Source organism: Salvelinus alpinus, chromosome 30, assembly GCF_045679555.1.
Source record: "Salvelinus alpinus chromosome 30, SLU_Salpinus.1, whole genome shotgun sequence".
NCBI classification, from domain to species: domain Eukaryota; kingdom Metazoa; phylum Chordata; class Actinopteri; order Salmoniformes; family Salmonidae; genus Salvelinus; species Salvelinus alpinus.
In genome coordinates, this window is record NC_092115.1 from 25813734 (window position 1) to 25819733 (window position 6000).

The following is a 6000-nucleotide window of genomic DNA, read 5'->3' on the forward strand; positions in this document are numbered from 1 at the left end:
AGGGGAAGCGGGCCGGGTAGCAGGCTGATTGGATGAAGGCTCCAACCTCCATCCCCTCCACCTACTCAAGACAAGACAGGAGAAGAAAGACAGAACCTGCTGTGTGTTTTGGTCAACCAAGACCAGTCTCCTCATTTGTCCTCACATACACTGTGGGGTATGTACTGCTCTGCTGCATGACCATCACAGACACACTATCAGCTGACCATTACTGTCTACTTCCCAAATGGCTCCCTATTCCCTATATAGTGCACTACTTTTGACCGTAGCCCTATGGGCATTGGTCAACAGCAGTGCACTATATAGGGAATAAGGTGCCATTTGGGACGTAAATACTGCATCACAGCCTGACCTTTCCCCACTAGACACCAGCAGAGAGATGCAGGATACAGGAAGCACAGGGTTTCTTCATGGGGAGGAGGAGCGATGGAAAACGATCTGGCCTGAGCCATTAATAACAGTCTCCAGTCAGAGGAAAAAGACTGTAATGCATTGCCGCAGCACAAGCCTCCCTCTGTGTCTCATTGCTGCCCATACAACCATGTCTATGTCCCAAATGGCACCCTGTTCCCTATGTGTACTACTTTTGACCATGGTCCATACAGTACCAGTTAAAAGTTTGGACACACCTACTCATTCAAGTTTTTTGTTAGTTTTTTTACTATTTTCTACATTGTAGAATAATAGTGAATACATCAAAACTATGAAATAACACATATGGAATCATGTAGTAATCAAAAAAGTGTTTGAACAAATCAAAATAGATTTTAGATTATTTAAAATAGCCTCCCTTTGCCCTGATGACAGCTTGGCACACTCTTGGCATTCTCTCAACCAGCTTCACCTGTAATGCTTTTCCAACAGCCTTGAAGGAGTTCCCACATATGCTGAGCACTTGTTGGCTGCTTTTCCTTCACTCTGCGATCAAACTCATCCCAAACCATCTCAATTGGGTTGAGGTTGGGTGATTGTGGAGGCCAGGTCATCTGATGCAGCACTCCATTCCTCTCCTTCTTGGTCAAATGGCCCTTACACAGCCTGGAGGTGTGTTGGGTCATTGTCCTGTTGAAAAACAAATGATAGTCCCACTAAGTGCAAACCAGATGGGATGTCATATTGCTGCTGAATGCTGTGGTAGCCATGCTGCTTAAGTGTGCCATGAATTCTAAATAAATCACAGACCGTGTCACCAGCAAAGCACCACACCTCCTCTCCCATGCTTCACGGTGGCAACCACACATGCGGAGATCATCCATTTACCTACTCTGCGTCTCACAAAGACACAGTGGTGTGAACCAAAATTTGGACTCATCAGACCAAAGGACAGATTTCCACTGGTCTAATGTCCATTGCTCGTGTTTTTCGGCCCAAGCAAGTCTCTTCTTATTATTGGTGTCCTTTAGTAGTGGTTTCTTTGCAGCAATTCGACCCTGAAGGCCTGATTCACACAGTCTCCTCTGAACATTTGATGTTGAGATGTGTCTGTTACTTGAACTCTGTTAAGCGTTTATTTGGGCTGCATTTTCTAATGCTTGGTCTTTTACCAAATAGGGCTATCTTCTGTATACCACCCCTACCTTGTCACAACATAACTATTGTCTCAAACGCATTAAGAAGGAAATAAATTCCACAAATTAACTTTTATCAAAACACACCTGTTAATTGAAATGCATTCCAGGTGACTACCTCATGAAGCTGGTTGAGAGAATGCCAAGCTGTCATCAAGGCAAAGGGTGGCTACTTTGAAGAATCTCAAATACTACATGATTCCATGTGTTATTTCATAGTTTTGATATTCTACAATGTAGAAAATAGTAGTCTACAATGTAAAAAAAATAAAGAAAAACCCTATAATGAGTAGGTGTCTCCAACCTTTTGACTGGAACTGTATGTGGTGTCATTTAGGACGCACTCCATGCTTCTCAAATTGCTGTTTTTCCTCAAAGCTACCTATACACGTCTTTCTCTGTGTCATGCATTACTGTGGGCTTGGAAGAAATGTCAGGAATGGTTTCGGGAACGGCACAGTGATGTTATCATGTTGCTACAGTGTCACAACTTCTACATGGTGCAATATCAATGCTGGGAGCTCTGGAGGCCTCTGAAGAATGTAGCCTCGGAGAGAGGGGGAGACTCAAACATTTCAGAGATTTCCAAGCATGCAGAATGGGGGTAGGATGGGGGTGCCGGTTCCCCCTCAGGGTGAGCTGAACTCTGGGAAGGAAGGCGAACACAGGAGCTAGTCAGTGTGACCATACCAACCCTCTGTTGGGCTGTAATTATCATCATATTCTGCAGCTCTGCTCAATGAATCATGGTCATTCTGTCGGCCATGCACCCCTCGAGGAATACTCCATTAAAACCTTTTGAATTTGTTATGCTGTTGGCCAACAAAGAGAAAGAGAGAGAGATGCAGTATTTAATTGTCTCACCTTCCCTGCCTTGCCACTCTCTTTCTCTTCCTTTCCATCACATTTATGTCTACCCAGCCCTATGGTCCTCCCACTGCATCATAACCTTCCAAGAATCTCCGTGAATCACTGGCTCACCAATACCCTGGCTGATCAGAAATCAATCCCTCTCATCGCTGTGGGAATAAATACCTGAGAGTCCACTGGAGATGTCACCAGGGGCTCCCTACAAATCAGACAGACCAGTTGTTTGTCTTCTCTCAGCCTCCGCAGCAATATTTTCCTAATCCATGGCTCCTAGCCAAAGGCACAATAAGTTAATTAACCAGCTAATTTCCACAGCACCTCAGAGGAACTTAAAAGCAAGCAATCCCTAATGTATGGGTTAATTAATAAGATGGGGAAAGGTAAACATTGTAAAAATCAATTTGCCAGACTAAAGCTGCATTGGGGAGGCCTTGAAAAAAGCTCTTACGACTGATCAAAATGCTCCAGGAGACTGATGGCTGCAGTCAAATCCAGGTTGGCTTTGACTGCAGCCCTCTCCAAGGTAGATATTGTTCTGAAGTTAATGGGAAGATTCACTTGCCAAAAGTTACATCAACGCAATCAAATACTTGTATGCTTGGGAAATTAGACTGAAATATCAAGCAGCGGTGCCATTTGGGCAGGCAGACTGTAGCTGTACAGTGAGCGCTGCAATATGCCTGCAATCTCCCATTGTCTTTGCAGACAAGCAAACCTGATTGACTGCTTCATTATGCTGTCATGATTGGTTCTCTGCTCCTCCATCTTGCCAGCTTGATATTAGTAGAGGAAGATTGACGTCCAAATAGCCTACACCCACTCTTGTCTGTCCAAAATGTGTTTGTCTGTCCTAAATGGGGTTCCATGTCTGCCCTGTATCCTCTGCCTCAGCCAGTACAGATCCACTGGTGACGGACAGACAGATAATTTTGCTATAGGCTCACATAAGGCTAGATGTCCATGATGACAATGTCAGACAGACAGAGGCTGTTGTGTCCCAGTCTCTCTCTCTGATAAGCCAGTGTTTCTATCTACCCTCCCAAAAGAGACAGTTCCATGTTACCATGAACTGCAGGCTCTAAATTGTGATTACAGTCATGCAAGGCTAAATCACTCTGCTGTTGGAGAAAATAACCTGGCTAAGATAATGAACGGGTGAAGCTTCGATGTGATTGGCACTTTGAGCATAAATAACCTGGAATTATCTGTAATAACCATGGTAACCGAGTGGTAATTGCCAGAAAGTTCTCTTTTCGCAGAAATAGCGTTTGGGGGGGGGGGGAGCCAGAAATTAGTCCTTGCTCAGTTTAACTTACATTAATTGTATGCATTGTGGCCATTTATTTGTGTCACAAAGGACTGCAGTGGTGCTGTCTCTACAGGCTCCTTCTCCTGGCCATAAAGAAGGCAATTAGTATTGACGATTATGAAATGTTTTTGCCTTTTTAAAAGGGATCAGATCCCAACTTAATCCACAGATAAGACTTGAATAGGCTATGGAAATCATGCATAGTACTAGCATTCATTCAATCTGCCTACATGAAAGGCTTTCTCCCACAAGGCAGAACACTTCATTTTCCAAAATGGCTTCCCTAAAAACATACATGTTAATGCCACGCTGGGAGTGTTTTAATCTCTTAGTTTCATCTGGGATATTTTGTACTATTTCAAGAAGAAGTAGCAGAGGTGGTAGTGCTACTACTACAACAACTACTACTAGTACTAGTAGTAGTGGTAGGTGTAGAAAAAGGTATTCTTGCAACCTAGCTATCTGTGTGATTGACTGGTATACTGGCAGTTGTAAGGATTATGAGGTAGTTCAATTTAAGTACTATTACTCATCCAGCTAATATAGCTTTTCTCTTTCTTTGAAACTGCCGGCCATACCAGTTTCCTCTGCCTCTTACATTTGCCAGGTTGAGTGACACAGTTGTGCCATGAGATGTCATATCGATCGGGTCTGAGCACTCAGCTCCCAGGCATGTTCCTTCCCCCTGCTCCGTCTCAGTGCCACAACGTTTAATGCGGGAAGGCAGGAGGAATTTTCTGATTAATAAAGATATTATGCAAATGCACATCCCCTGCCTGCCTTGCAGCCCTGAGATGAGGGGGAACGCGAAGCATGCTGTTCGGATTGGGAGCCACAGGAATGACAGTAGCTGGAGGTAGATGGTGAAATGACTAGTCAGCAAGGTGCCATACATTTTAGAAATGTTTTCTTGGAACCAACACATGTCAGGTATTATAAACTGCTGTGTGTTCGGGTTCGAGCCCTGAATGCTGATTAGCTGATAGACGTTGTATATTAGACCGTATACCATGGGTATGACAAAACATAAATTTTTACTGCTCTAATTACATTGGTAACCAGTTTATAATAGTAATAAGGCACGTTGGGTGTTTGTGATATATGGCCAATATACCACGACTAAGGGCTGTGTCCTAGCACTCCGTCTTGCGTCGTGCTTAAGAACAGCCCTTAGCCATGGTATATTGGCCATATACCACACTCCCTCTGGCCTTATTGCTTAATTGGCCACAGGCTGCTGCAGGAAGGGTCATGTTCACTTCTATCTCTTTCTTACTGTACTATACTCTTTCCACCTCAACCAGACAACAATTACCACCACGCTTTCTTCTCGCTCTACTGCTGTGCACAGTGGTCTCATTCTGTCTGTGCTCCCTGTCTCTTCAAGGCTAGACTGGCGGTGCCACTGAGTCGGTCCTGGCTGGACTTTTCCCCCCAGAAAAGAGAAGAGAGAGCATTCTTGTCTCTAGCATGATCCGGTTCATTTTTGTCATCTTACAATGTTCATATTTTTCATCATTAGATCCCCTCCCATGGCCATCCCACCACAGCACGCCAAGCTTCGTCAGTACGACTAGGCCCAGGCTCTCCCCATTATTATCAAGCTGACGTCTTGCCTGGAGTCCTTTGACTCCTCCTTCTCCTCTGACAGCCGGGCATTTCCCATCCACGGCAATGGGCCATGCACTCTCTCCTTCACAGCTCCCCACTCCTAGTAGCGTAGCTCTCTTGTTGTAGTCCTCTCTCATAAGTATGCCCAGCGGGACTGTTGTCTAGGGCCAGGGGCTGGCTGGTAGCTCGGACCTAGTGGCCAGCCTCCTCCTGGGAGACAGTGGAGGCCTTTGTTCCCCTATCAGGCCTCACATTCCCAGAGCAGCCATGGGTCCCCTGGAAGGCAAAGTTCATGGGGAGGGATACAGCTCCATTCTCCTACACCATGGTTTCCAAATCCCGCCCCCAAGGCATACCTATTGAGTGCAGGGCAGGGATGTGGCTCAAGCCCTCGTTAAATAGGGCAGTCTCAGACAATGGCTTTGGACAGAGGTGCTTGAGGTAGTTGTTACGCATCTAAGGAGCCATTTGAAAGACATGCAGTTTGGCACCAAAGGATTAGACTATTACATAAAGGGTCAATGCATCTAGATTGGAGAGCGGAGGCAGCCATGGATGGAAAAAATAATAATTTACTTATGTTTAAAAGAAAGAAAGAAAGGTAAATGGGGGCTTTGAGCTGAAATAGTACTGTATATAGTC